Source organism: Mizuhopecten yessoensis, unplaced genomic scaffold (genome assembly GCF_002113885.1).
Source record: "Mizuhopecten yessoensis strain PY_sf001 unplaced genomic scaffold, ASM211388v2 scaffold11091, whole genome shotgun sequence".
In the NCBI taxonomy this organism is placed as follows: domain Eukaryota; kingdom Metazoa; phylum Mollusca; class Bivalvia; order Pectinida; family Pectinidae; genus Mizuhopecten; species Mizuhopecten yessoensis.
In genome coordinates this window covers 1211713-1227239 of record NW_018408875.1, presented here as the reverse complement: position 1 = coordinate 1227239, position 15527 = coordinate 1211713, and positions in this window count along the sequence as shown.

The window sequence follows — 15527 nt, the reverse complement described above, 5'->3', positions numbered from 1 at the left end:
ACAGGGACAACTGTCATTGTGTAAATGTCACCCCTCTGCAAAAAGTTCCGATTTTTTTCAAGGAAGATAACTCTTACCCGGATCGAAGTGATTGTAAAATGTAAAATAAATTAATTATAAAGCCATTGTGTATATTTTGTTCAATTTCCCATTCTATATGTATAGATCTTTGTGTCCTGTTGGCTTTTAGCTTGTAGATAATCACTTTTATCCGTTCAAATTCAATAAAAAACACTTTGTGTAACATGTGTTACATATTTTGCGATAAATAAAATATTTGTAGGGTTAATTAGAAATGCTTCTTTTCATTTTATTATTTTTGTTATTGTTCCGAACAATGTCACACCCAAAAAAAAACCGGAAAATATTAAAATTGACGAAAATTCAATTTTTTGGTATTTTTTCCAAAAAAGTCCCCTATCTGAGTGTTTAGATTTTCATAAAATCAACTCTACATAGTTGCATAACCATTATATGAAAGTTTCAACGAATTTCGCTGGTTAATTACGAAAGTGTGGAGCCACCTTAAGTGACATTTGCTACATTAGACAGCGATAGTTTTGGGGATAAGTAAGTGATTTATAGTTTGGCGGAGTTGTTCGAGATAGTTCGGTGGATTAGTTAGTGATAATTGGATCTGTTAGTTGACGATTCTTTGTCGGATAAGTTATCGATAACTTTATTAGTGGTTTAGAAACTGACAGATACTTTAACGGATTAGTTAGTGATAATTCGATATATAAGTTGACGATTCTTTGACGGATAAGTTAAAGGAAAATTGATTGGTTGACAGATAGTTTGGCGGATTAGTTAGCGATCATTTCATAGGTAGATTATTGATTGAAAGATAGTTTTCGAGTGAGCTAGTGATGGTTTGGCGGATTAGTTAGTTAATGGCACTGTGGTTCAGTGGGCTGGTTATTAGGCTGATTAGTTAGTTTGTGATATTTAGTGCTACTTTGGTTGTTTAGTTACCGATACACTGTAGTTCAGTGGGCGGGTTAATCATAATTAGGCGGACGAATTAGCGGTAGTTCGATGGATTAATTAAAGGAATTTTGTCGGATTTGTCCCTGAAATATAACAAACTTAGCGAAAATGAAATGCGCGAATCTTCTTTCATTATAAGCATTTTGAAATGAACTGAATTCATCGTAGAGGAAATTATTGCACGCATTCGCTATCAGTGGGGTGCTTAGAGTCGAGTCACATGTATGGTGTGCAACACAAATTAGGTACACAACAGTAGGATCGCGATAGAATATTCTACAATATCCCGGTATTACCGTAATTAGGCCCTAAACGCCCGCTCTCACAGTCTAAAGAAAATGAAACATGTTTCTTATATAGAGCAAACATTATGGGTAATTAATCAATGTTCCGGGGACAAACAAGTTCTGGTATGGATTCCGATTGCCTGCTGGGTAATTAATACATATTCCGCCACGCGATATTACAGCGATTGTCGTGAGGTCGTTAACGCAGGTCCCGGCCCCCACCACGAGTTATCCTATCAAACTGGGGAGGTAATCACTATAGCCGCATAACCCCCGCCGGAACTAGGGAGGTAATTATAACAGCCAAACACAAAACGTGACAACAAAAGATTTCTTCTGTGATGTAATTACATTCTTTCATTTCAAAGTTCTCTATTAGTAAAATGAATAAATGAGCCCCTATCCCACAACCCGTGGTTTCACCGCATCACCGTATCTGTAATCTTTTTTGAGAAATAAAAGAAAGAATAATTTTGGTTTTAAAATTCTAACTTCTCATTTGAAAAGAGTTTAACAGGAACCAGGTTTTAGGCTTTAATCGATCTAGGATCGACAAGCTTTCTTTTAATATTATGGGCTGTCACTTTGATGACGCGAACTACTCTACGAACACGTGACCCACAGTGGATACTGTAACCAAGAACCTGTTTAACGGTCCGCAATGTGTATTAGACCAGCAATCTAACCTAAAATAAATCTGCAGACTATTATCATTTTGCATTGAAAATATCTTAAACATAATAAAATGATCTGCAAATTTAAATTGATGGTGTAAGTTTTATCCGAACTTAAACTGCTAGCGGCCTATTCTTAGGCACTGAAGGAGAGGAACAATGCGATGACGCTGTAAATGAGACGAGAGATACTATCGGCACTTTTGTTACAAATGAAACAGAAAAACTACAATCATTCTCGCGTGTAATTTATCCTTTTTGGCAGATTTTAATCCAGACTGGAGAATTGTAGGGAGACACGCTACAACATCAGACGGCACGTGCTCCTGTTCTTAGCACGCGCGGATAAGTTGATGCTTTGTTGAAATTCGTGGATGTTTATCTAAACGAGGAAACATCACATGTTTTAGACAGGGGGCTACACCGGGGATATAGTCTGATGTAACTCACTGCAATTGTTTTGTAGATACCGATAATATCAATCAATAGCACCACGCTGATTGAGTTTGGGCGAGTTTTTATAAAGCCTTATACATCCATCACCACGCGCTATCAGCACTAGCTTTGTTCTCTCACTCAGTTTGCTCATAACAATGGAAGAAATATCCAAGACTCCACTCGCTAGCAAAGTTCCACTGCATTGACACTACTTACACCGCAACCAATTAATAGAACACGTGGTTTTTGTATCTATAGCTGACGTAACAAACACAGCTCTTTCCGTACGGATGATCATACATTTGTGTCCGGTGACTAATTTTTCAATCGCCCATTTCTTGTCATAATTTCGGTTTTCATCTTGTACATTTTTATGATTTTATCTCATTTGACGCATTATCCGAGTTAACATGTCCCGCACGGAGAGGGCAATGATCCGTGAAGGAGCCACGCCGGTCCCTCACAAGGCTTCTCCTCACACGGAATCGCGTTCCATAGAGAGTTTGATAACGTTAATCAAACGAGACCATCATCTGACTGTTTAACTATAATTCAGCCCAGACAATGAGTGACTGGATTTAAGTGTTAGCATTCACTACGATAAACCACCCTTCACGTATCGCCTCGTCCACGCCTCAAATCATTTACCGACAGACCATTTAGTACTAAACAATTCGTTATTTCCATGTTTCCTTTCATTTTTCTTAATTGCTGTCAATATGGATTATCAGTCATTTGTTTAATAGATTTAATACCGGTAACAGATAGGGTACGGTTGGGCAAGTTGGCCGTTGGCCTATTCTGGGACTAATTGTTCAAATTCTGGCTAGCTCAAACCGATTCTTTCATGTTCTTCTCCTTTTAAAAAATATTCAAAACTGAAACTACATATTTTTAGATTAAGGGTTATTAATGCTGACCTTATGTCGCGAATTTTATATGTGGATGTACACAGTTCACGTTTATTCGTGAAGCCCGACTTCTTTAGTACACTTCGACGGTAACCCCCATGTGTTCCGAATATCACACTTCAAATAACCAGCCAATGAGATTGGAGGTCTGAGCATACGAACTTCTAAACCTTCTTCGTGTCTGACAGGAATTTGTGTACATGGGGGTGGCTGGGGTTAGGATGGTCCACATTTAAAAGCATTGTGGTGCTCTCCCCTTACAAAAAAAATGCATCTGTCATTAGTTATAGCAGGAACATGGTTGATGTCTTCTTATATTCAATCATTCATAGGTTGAGAGCTTGCCATCAATGGATACACAGTTGTTTAAGTTGCCTCTAAAGACCAAACATTTAACAAACTTTGTCCTACACTATGGAGATCTGATTGGCGATTGGTGAGTTCCGACGTCAATTAAGGATCTCTGTCATACTGCAGACAAAACAACTAGAGAATGCCGCTGTAGTTTTTTGGTAACCTCTCTTAAATTCCGTTTCGCATATTACTTCCGTTGACTCAAGTAATTTAGCTAGTTAGAGTTACAATATAATGACATGACGTTCAGGGGAAGCGGTGGGCAAACTGTTAAGGCGTCTGACATTCTGCTTTCACTGGCCTTCCACCACTGGGTCGAGGGTTCGAGCCTACGTGGGGCAGTCGCCAGGTAAGTCTGTGGTTTTTCTCCGGAAACTCCGGTTTTCCTCCACCACCAGAACGTTGCACGTCCTTAAATGACTATAGCTGTGAATAGGACGTTATACACAAACCAAACGAAAGAGGTTCATGGTTCGAATACTGGTCTGGCTCTGTTGTATTTTTACACTCAGAACACTACATGTATTATTTAAAATGAAATTCTTTTTTTTTCATAAGTCACAAAGTATGATTTCTTTTTCAGAACTGATTTATATGGATCGAAACTACAGCCGACAAACACAATTACTTTTGTAACATAAATTTATGTTTGAAGAAAGTGTCACGCAGGAATTTACTGTAGTTTGTCATCTTCGATGGAAAATTTCATGTGTACAACTCATGTAAGCAACTATTTAGTTTTAGAATATGCTCAACATTTTGTTCTTATGTACCTCCATTCTTTGGCAATCCTCTGGCGGAACGAAACACTTGAGATCTCAACTCGGGATAAGTCATGACGATTGGCTAACTCAGTTCAACAAAGACACAATGGAAGGTGACGTCACTAAGGGAATTGTGCGGATTTCAGAATCGGGAGTTGGACCTGCATGACCATCATGCTGATCGCCCCACAAAAACGTCATGGGGACGACGGACAAGCTGTCAAGGACAAATTGGAGCGCAAGCGATTCGGCACATTTGTCTTTTTTCCAATCGCTCGAACGATTCATTTTTTTTATTTTCGATGTCAGTTGAATGTTTTATTGAGGTTTTTGAGTTTGATTAATGACTCAGGTCAGTTGTTTAATCAAACGTTTTGATTCAAAGTTTGAACTGTTCGGTCTTCCAAACAAAATTGCAAAAGTTAGCGTACAACCTGTTCATAGGGCGTGATATTGCCTCCTTTGTGATAAGCTACGACAGGATAATCCTGTTCGAAATAAACGTAGCGTACTAGAATACAGTATTCTAGAACTATGTATAGAGCAATGTTTTTTTTACGTTGAGTGAAACAGTGAATTAACAGTAATACCGCGTAATCGAAGTTGCTTGCTGCACGGGTCCCTACAGTGTAAAAGGAAATGTTACAACCATCTGAAAATGATCTGCCTCGTCCAAGTAACGTCCTTTGGTTTTAAATGACATCTTAAAAGGTGATGTTTCTTGTCTCGGGATTACAGTCATTAGACCGAATGTGCGCCCGAACGGCTTACATTTTGTGACAATATTCTACGCACGCGCGTGGGACACGCGATTGATTTGACGTAACACTCGTGATTGGGCGCGAGCCTGGGTTGTGCCGCTGTCACGCTGGAGCACTAATTACATGATGAGTGTACTTTTCGTGTGGGTCCCGAACCATCTACACCAAAACACGGGATGCTTTCTAACAGCCGATTGGCCTTATGTTAATACATCGTGGTAATTGGACATTTTTCACGCCTACAATCAATTAACTTTCTTGCAAATTATTTAAATCCTCCATTGTCAGATGAAACCATACAGATATAAATGAGTTGTCAATTCCAAACCAAATGGTCGTCATTTTTCATTCGGAGTTCAAGTTTTTGTTTTACTGCTTCTAATTATGAATCCTATTAACAGCGTGTTTTTATTTTGGTGACGTCAACATAACAAAGGGCGCACTTGTCTCGGACAAGGCCGCGGAGTGTCGAGGCGGGAAACATGTCGACGTTATCGTAAACTACAAAAAAACTCAGATCCTTGGCAAATGGGAAACAACAACAAAGAAATAAGAAGACCGTGGAGTGATATTAGTGCCGCGTAAGGACGGTCTGCTGTTACTCTAATATAATTTTATTCCTTTTCGAACAATTTGTACTTGTGATCGGCATTGTGTTTCGAGTTAGCCGCCGAAGTGTAAAAAATCGATCACGCGTTTATGACGGAAATAAAACTATTGTAAAAGCGATATTGTTTTTGTGGCTAGCTAAGTACCGTTCGTTGGATATAGATACACGCAGTTACATTAGATATCTTTGTGAAATTGCAAACGTAGACGCTAATTGATATAATTACAATGCGGCGTATTTGTTCATGTAACGTGTCCGCTTAAACAAATGTAACACAAGCGATATTAAGTTTACAATCATGGCAGCAGTCAGCATAGGGGTCAATATTCAACCCAGCGTTTAATGGACATCATTCACTGCATGCGTTGCGTTAAAGCTATATCATACCAATTACGGACCGCTCCACAATCGATGAGTGGGGCTCTCTAGTGTCAAAGGTTTAGGACGGAACAGTAGGCAGTCCTTTATTTTATAAAAAAACATTAAATAATTACATCCATTTATAAAAGATATCGACTTAATCTGCTGATATTAACTGATTATGATCAAACAAAATGTCATTCTTTGTCCAGTATTCCGCTCCGAATTCCCAGTTGATCAGTAACCAAAGAATGTGACAGACGGCACGGGACATCGGGAGACAAATCGAACTAAATAGACAATGTTACATGCTAAATATTGCTACATGTACAACATTGAACAAGTCAATACCATAAAACAAATAGTGTTACCAAACTGAACGAGAGTCAATATTGTACGCATTATATGGTGATACCGCAAAGGACAGGGTGGATTGGTCGAGTGGTTAACACTTCGGCCTTCCACGCAGGCGGCCGGGGTTCGATCCCCGAAGTCGTCGCACACATGGAATATCAAAGAAAGTGTTGTTCTCCTGCCCACACAACTCCAACAACCCAGGTGGAGTATAAAATGGTCTGGGGTGGATGTTGCGGTATCTGTGATGCAGCATTCAAGTGAGGTGGCACTAGAAAAGATGATGTTGGAAGCACGGTCCCACTACAAACAGAACACAATACATCTCCAGCAAACACGCAGGCATACACACGTAGGGAGATATTAGCCAGGTAGCATAGGACTAGTAGTTAGCGCCTGATAAGGCAGCTCCTGGAAATTCCTCAAAAATTGTATATCCTAAATGTATTAATTGTATATCTCTGTACTGTAAAGCGCTTTAGAGTGGCTTATGTTAGCTAAATAGGGCGCTATATGAAATGTTGTATATTATTATTAAGAATATATTAAATGCTCAGTGGTGCTACATACGTATCACATTGAACGAAACAGTTATGTATGCTCAATGGTGTCACCTACTCCACTGAACAAGTCAAAATGGTATGCTCAATTGAGCTCCTATTCTGAAGCACTAGACGAGTTACTGTATGTTCAATTGTGATACAAACCCCATTGAACGAGACATTATTGTATGATCAATGCTACTATCATACTGAACAAGTTATTATTGTAAGCTCAAAACTGATACCTACCGCACAGAACGTGTAAATATGGTATGTTCAATGCTAATTTTTATACTGAACAAGTAGATATTGTATGCTCAAGGATACTATCACACTAAATGGGTAAATACAGTATGCTCAATTCAGCTACCACACTGAACCACTAGTTATCATTGAGCGCTCAATGGTGTTCGCTACTCCACTGAACGCGCCGGTATTGTATGCTCAACTGTGTTATCACACTGAACTACTGAACGAGTTAATATTGTATACTCAATGATACTATCATACTGAACGAGTTAATATTGTATACTCAAGGACAATATCATACTGAACGAGTTAATAGTGTATACTCAAGGACAATATCATACTGAACGAGTTAATATCGTATACTCAAGGACAATATCATACTGAACGAGTTAATATTGTATACTCAAGGACAATATCATACTGAACGAGTTAGTATCGTATGTTCAGTGGCGTCAACACGCATAACGAGAGTTAGTGTTACTCGTTTTCTCATTCAAATTTCAAACAACTGTAATTCTGTAAAATGCCTGACTACATGTGATTTTTATGGAATAATTCTTCTGAAAGTGACAGTGGTAATGATAAAGATAAACTAGTTTGTACTCTTTACTTTAACTAAACTGCAACAAGTTGCTACCACTAGCCCTCCACCACTGGACGCGGGTTCGAGACTTACCCGGGGCAGTCGCCAGGTAATGGCCGTTGGTCAGTGGCTTTTCTCCGGGAACTCCGGTTTTCCTCCATCATCAAAACCTGGCACGTCCTGAAATGACCATAGTTGTTAATAGGACAAAAACAAACCAAACCAAACCGAACTTTCCCTTGTACTGTCCCGGAAGTGGTCTCATAATTTAATACAGGTTTGATGGTACTATAAAGAATGGATGTTTAAATTTTTACAAGAGGTTAATATAGCTTTACGAACACTCCGAGATGGTTAAAACGAATACTACAAAATTGTTAGGACAGCTGTGTGTTTTTTACGTATCAGATAGCAAACGTGTCACTTCAAACAAATTCATACGTGGCCTAACTCACCAATTGTAAAACAGCAATGATGGTTACTCGTGATGGTATCAGTAATGGCGGAGGTCGACAACCCGTGACCATGGTTTAACATGGTAATCTAACTGTATTTTGCTAATTTTCAAACCTCATTTTTGATAATTGATAGCTCGAGTTAAAATGTGGGAGGAAACCGGAGTACCCGGAGATAACCCACGTAGCCGGACAGGTGACCCTATACCTTTTCACGTCCGTTCGAGGAATGGAACCCCGGCCTTGGTGAAAAGCAAGTGCGCTATCTATTGCACCAACCGACCACCCTCTAGTTGGAGTTAGATAACATAACATCATTCACTCGTTAAAGAACCTCTCACTGAAGTGTTTCTGCTCAGTAGACATATTTTCTTATTTATCACCAAAATAAAGAGTTGGTGATAAGTTCACAGAAAGTCCGGGAATACTTGAAAAGTTTACTTTATATTTTTTCTTACGTTAATAAACAATGTTTTGTCATAGATAAGTGATTGATAGTTTCGTATGTTGAAAGTAAAAGTGTATGAACTTATCCAATTAGATTAGTTTAGCATGGTGTGTTTGATGACGATGATAGAAACCTATTTCTGTACCATTAAGATCACTACTTTGATTGTGTCTGTTGACAGATCACTGACGCCTATTTAGGTAACCTATCAAATAGTGTGTACTTGTGAGTTTACTGACGTCCTTGACACTGATAGGCCAGTAGACATTGTAGATCCTGCGTAAAATTGCATTTTGTGACAGTCCCTAGATCACCATCGGCATCCATTGTAGAGTTGCCTATTCGTTTGGTGATAACCAGACTCTTGTTGCTTGCGCAAGCTAATTACAAGTGATAAAGCGTTTGTTTGAACGAGACTAGTTTGGTGACAGTCTCCCCAAAACCGTAGGACTCCATTGTCAAGTTTGAGAGTGTACGTGAAGATTTATCGTGTTGGTTAACAGTCCTTAAATCTAATGTCCATTGCCTCTCCCAAAAACAAAAGTTGATATTCATTATGTGATTTATATTTTTATGTTTTGTGACTTTCTCAGAACTAATTCATGAATCGGTTCCATTTTATTTCCTAAAGCTTACTCTGTCGGTAACCAGTGGAAAGTGCGCACTTTAGCGTTTGGACGCAAAACATAAATCACTGGAAATCACATGTTCACCGAATCATTTGGTGACAATCCCCGTAAGATATGTTGATATCCATTATAGATTAAGTATACTAACGTGTTTCGTGACAGCCCCCTTTATGTATGTGTGTCTCCATTGTAGATTATGTGCGCGGTGACGTTCCCCTGTGTATTCCTGTTAGGACACACGTCCAATCGATGGTCTGACCTTTAGCAAGTATTGACGTTTGATTTCTAAAGTACAAATGCAGGTTTTTAACGCTGTCTGTGTATTTTCTGTAGTTTTATCCCACGAAGACGAGACCAAAACATGAAATACACGGTTATCTATTTATTGAATCGTTCTACATCACTAACGATTATAGCACTATGAGAACAGTAAGGAATAAGCGTAATCGCAAACAAGGTTTTCTCAATCCGTTTGGGCATGCGCGGTCATGTGTCAACGATTCATCATTGTAGATGAAATTGATGATCAAATCAGGTCCATTGTAATTTCTGATCAAATTACTACTGCTCCCAAACAAAGGGCATCCCCCTAATGTCGTTTGCCAGACTAAAACAATATGTTTTATCGATTACGCGTCCCGAGCATGCTATTTATTTGCTAACCTTGGCTATCGGCGGAATACGATAAGAAACTGACGAAGAAACTATCGTGAAGGGCCGTCATAACGCTAGTCTTATCTCGGACAGGCATCCACGTGCACACAAACTACGTGTCAAAGCGTCGGAGTGACCTGGACACCTGACGTAACTCTTCACCCTCTGAAGATAAGGAATGCATGTTTTAGAGAGCGCGAGCTGTTGGTATCGACACCGTTCGGTACATTTATTCACTCGGAATGATTTATACAGGGTTATAATATAACTTTTAAACGGTAGTTAAATGTAAATTCCCCAACATTATTGCTATTGTAAGCAATAATATTACAGCATTTCACTGTACGAGAAATAGTACGTAATTGTTGTAGATATCTCTTAACTCGGGCTCCTCCCACTATTTGTGTGGCACAAGTGACCCGGGATATCACTGTTCGGTGGTGCTGACATGAGGTGGCCATGGGGAATAATAACAATATGAATAAATCGATAACTTTTAATTTAGTTCAATATGATGTGATCTGTTAATTTAACAGGGATTTTAATTATGTGTTTATGTTGTTGCGTCTATTCGTACTAAAGTTTGCTTTTACTTGGGAAACACAGATATTAGAGGTCTAATTTTATTATTGAGCGATGCAAATGTAAACCATTTTGGCGCATTCAACCTTAGCCAATCCTCAAGATAAACGGTATCTAGGGAGTACATCCAATGAAACCTAGTTTGGTCTTATAACCTTGTAGTGTATACAAATTGCAACTACATGTACTTAACATTGGTCTGGTCACGTTGTAGTATATAACTAGTTAACCTTAGTCTGGTTAAATTGTAGTGTACAACTAGTTAACCTTGGTTTGGTTAATTTTAGTGTATAATTAGTTAACCTTGGTCTTATAAATTATACTGTATAACTAGTTTACCTTGGTCTTATAAAACTATAGTGTATAACTAGTTAACCTTGGTCAATATCTCTTTTTCAGGGTTTGGATCACATCATCACAAAGGTTCACAATTATATAGTGTCAACCGACTATGGGAGACTGTTTTAAAATTCCTTTGAATCTAACGGGAAGGAAATGAGAAACACCCCATACACTGAATGCCTAGATGAGCCATTTGATGCAAGCGTATTTCATTTGGTTGGCAAATAACCTTATTTTTTAGATGTGTTTGGGATTTCAAATTGGAAGAGTGTGACTTTGAGGAACAATATTTTGTTCCAAAACCAATTAAAGTGACAGTCAAAAAGGAGGGATGTCCAGAAAAAACCACGGATGTGTGTCGGACAGTGTTGACCAACAGTCTCAATGCTGTGTATTGGTTTCTGAGTGTTCCGATTCAGCTTGTACTACGTACATATCTGACGGTCATTGTGTCGCCTGTGTATCTACTCGTGCTGATATTGTATGGATCTGGTGGTTTATATAATATAAAGGAAGCATACACTATGAGGCTAAATATCTCCTGAAACATTGTTGACATACTGCGACCCATATGTTGCTGTCACTTAAAATCATGCATGCGTTTGACTGTTATTTGCATTTGCAGTCAAATGCATCTGATCACATTCTCCGCCGCGCCATTGCATTGGTCTGAAGATCGGAGTAATTTTTTGTCAGCTGACCACTCACGATTTGTCTCCATTTCTTGCGCATCTGTCAGGACATCAAAGCGCGCGTGCTCTCGCTAATGCCACCTAGCGAGGTAACGAAGAACTATTATCTGGAGAGGTAATACAATTTGTGCTGCTTTCCGCCTTCTTTGTCGCCTGTTGGTGTCATGGCCGTGTATACCGTAATATAAAACCACGCTGTTCACACGGATGTGCACTTTGGAAATGTCAGTTGCATGCATTTTTATTCGTTGTAGTGATGACGGATCAACTGCAATAGACATCAGTTAGCAGAAACACAGATATTGCATGTTACGTAAACATTCCACGGTTTCGACATTAAAACAGGGCGGCGAGACGCTGAATGGCGGCCCGTGAAACACATTCTCTTCTAATGTTTAAAACCACTTTTTATATGTAAATTCATTCTTATTTCGTCGTTTCTTATATTTCCCATGCTTACAGTTAAAACAGAATTTGACGTACGACTACCTTGAGGATGATTTGAGGTTAGAAGAATATCCCAGGCCAGCTACCCTTCGGAACACATGCCAAAATCCAGTAGGCCTGCTTATGAATATTTCACTGCCTCAAGGCACATTTGTTGCCTTGGTTCTGTTTATTAAGGGGTTTCACGGTGTTATGGATTTGTTTTGTAAGTATTTTGATGCTTTCAACAACAATAAATAGATCTCACGGTTTTACGCATGACAGACGTATTTAACCAACAGCTCTCCTGTCCCACGTAAAAATAGTCTGCCCATAAAGCAATGAGGCCAGAGGCGTCCTCGCGGTAATGAAAAGGCAGACGAGTCCCTTGTGAGACGAACAGCTCCGGCTGCTTATCAAGCCAGGAATATTTAACACTCTTACTTACATCTCGTGCACGCACGCCAGACATGCATTCGTCTTCTAGATTCTATTTCAATGTAAATTTATCCATATTGTTTTCAAACTTGATCTGATTAAATTTATTCAACGAAGATAACTTGCGGCATTTGGCAGTTTCTCATTTTTTCATCATGTGATCTTTCTTTATTTAAAAAAAGAAAAGAAAAAAAGTTAGATATATTAGTATGTATATAATAAGGATAACGATACAGTTGTGCATACATATTTTCAATTATATTAACAAGTAACTGTTCTGTTTCAATGTGTCCTGATAAAGGAGCGGATCGCTCCGAAAATTTGACAACCTTAACTTGTCCACACTGTTGGAATTACTTCTTTGCCCCATATACTATTTTAAGTAATATACTATTGTATATATATATATATGTTTTATATTTTTTGCGAGATTATGTTGTCGAAGTCGACCTGATTTCCCTTTCTCTAGAATAACAGGTTGTGGGTATATGAGAAGAAGAATCGTTTTTTTTTTCAAAAAAGAACAAACAAATACAAATTTATTTTTCCATTGCATTTGTTTCGATAGATCGCTTTCCTGACGTAAAATGGGGCTTGGGAATTAATTGTTTCCGTCTTTACCAACTATATTTTGTTGTTATGATGTATTTCACTACCGGATGTGTCGTTATGGTGTGTAGTAGTAGTGGTGGAGGAGCCGGATTAATGAATCCCGGAGACGATATGGCTCGGTTGTGTTTGTCACGTGGGACGGGAACACTAACGTAGACATCAATCAAGACCTGAGAACGGTGCGCGCGGGCGTTTTGCCGTCACCTCCGATTGGTAGAGACATTCATCCCCTCTCACAGACTAGTGTTATCGATGTGGCTGACAATACCGGTTTTTTTGAAAACTTTTGTTTGTACGGTACAAGTCAACGCTACATGGCATATCAGCACAGTACTCCAGTCATTTACGAACCTACGCTTGTTTGTGACGTCAGACCACATGCTTAAGAGTTGCGCACATCTGCGACACCATATATATCTCACGTAAATCTCATTATTCCAGTGTATAGCATACAGGTATAATCTTGCGTGGAGTTTATCAACCTCAAGTAGTAAAGGTTAATAATTGTATAATATTATGCTTAACTATACATATATAAATGATATTGGGGACGAGTTAAACTTTCGCATTAGTGGTTTGATGGCCGATATGATCAATTGGAGGTAACGTAGATACAGAGCACATAATGTTAGCTGTATTTGTCATTGTAATTGTGCAATACAGCTAGTAAACATTACCAAGTCAATATTTCTCGTGCATGTGCCTGTTTACCTCGCAATAACTTTGTGAAATTCGACAACGAATAATATAGAATAAAACAATCATTTTTTATGTAACAGTTTTAGCAATTAACCCTATGAGGGTTTCGTGTTGGAAGCGAAAACTTGGATACGGTTATTTTAATGCTTAATTCATGATTGACTTGGCACGTGCTGTGCATTACAATAAAACACAGACATTTACATCAGCAGTAAAAAAACTCGAAGTGTCATTTGACATAATATTTGCATGATGTTTCTAGAACCCCAAAACAATTAATGTAAATGCAATTTGACAGAATCGATGTCTCAGAGAACCGTTCATTCGGCCCGAGGTCGACAGTACCTGTGCATGGCACGCAGCCGACATTGTCACTGCACATGCGTATGTCGACGGAAGCCAAGGCACTCCTTTGGCACATGCATGTATGCATGAGGATCATTAGGGGGATGAACGTCATATAACTGACCCTACCTATTTACATTTCATAAATAAGAAATGAAGCTATACACCAGAGAGGTCCTATACAGCGACTCGCCATTTAGCCGGCAAGTAGGTATGTATATAAGCTAACGCTCATTACATAACCCCCTCCTACGATCCTGTAGGCATGCCGGTATTACGACATAATCCCCCGGAATTGTCAAGTGAGACCTGTAAGTTGTACGGATGTTGGATACAGGAGACGTTAGAGCGCTGGGTTTATCGTTCATCACAATGGTATGGGTATTCAAATCAACATCGCGCTGATTACGACAAACATTCAAAGAAATTGGCGCCTGATACAGCCGTTCTTTGCCGTGAAGCTAGTGTGATGTCTTGCTATCTTACAAATGACTAGAAATTGTCTATAGCACTTATACAAAGTGATCCGTAGTCCGTGCCGCGGTTCCAGGAGGAACGCGGCAATTTGTGGCGTCTTAGTGCCTGTTGGATTCCATGTCTAAGTACGATATCATAGCCGGTAGATAATACATCATCAATACCGTCGGTTAATTATTTTCAGAATCAAAAGTAAACGGGTCATAGGTCAAAATGTAATAAACAAAAGGGTTAGGTAGAAAAACCAATTACGCAACCCTCCCACCGACCTGTCCAGACCCGTGAGGAACCCCAACCCGCGGGATTGGTCGTCACGGAAACATGCAGTTCTACGTGCGGCGCTTCTTTTTCTTATAATTACATCAAAATTATGACCATATTCCATAACCCCTGACATGCGTCGGTATCAAAAGAAACATAGGGAAGAGAGTTCGCGTGTACCAACACCATTCCCGCGTTAACCAAACACAGCGGTCGGATATCGAAGGACGTTTACTCCGGACTCTCGGGCCTGGCTTACCACTGATAAGTCTACAGTTATACATAACAGGAGCACACCCACACTCATCTTAGACGTGACGTCATCGTAATTAGTGTCACCAAAAGGTAGTTACCCGTGGTCATTCCAAGAACTGGCCACTTCTGCTGAGAACACTACTATGGTCTCATAATGCTCTGGAGACAATTTAACGATGAAAGAGTCCCTCAACAGAAAGCAATTCTAGCTTTAGTACATTACCCAACTTACCATTGAACACTAAAATTTCATAAATCCGGTGATGTACTAAGGGCATAAAAGTACAAAAGTGATTATGATTTGATTATATTATCAATATCATATTTCATACAAA